Source organism: Triticum aestivum, chromosome 2B, assembly GCF_018294505.1.
Source record: "Triticum aestivum cultivar Chinese Spring chromosome 2B, IWGSC CS RefSeq v2.1, whole genome shotgun sequence".
Classification (NCBI taxonomy): Eukaryota; Viridiplantae; Streptophyta; class Magnoliopsida; order Poales; family Poaceae; genus Triticum; species Triticum aestivum.
In genome coordinates, this window is record NC_057798.1 from 240,288,628 (window position 1) to 240,288,846 (window position 219).

A 219-nucleotide genomic window follows, 5' to 3' on the forward strand; every position below is an offset into this window, starting at 1 on the left:
AGACGTTCTTCCAATTAACCTTGCATTTCATTTCAGAGGTGTTGTCAAATGCTGACCATAAAAATGCCCATTCCACCCCGCGACGCTCTTAAGAACAAGGCGGTGGAACAACTAGCAGAGTGATATGGTACATAGTCTGCAAGGTGTGGATAGATTTAACAAGCAAGGTCCGACCGCTGTTGTGATATTCTTCCCTTGCCAAGGAGGGAGCTTTGTCGC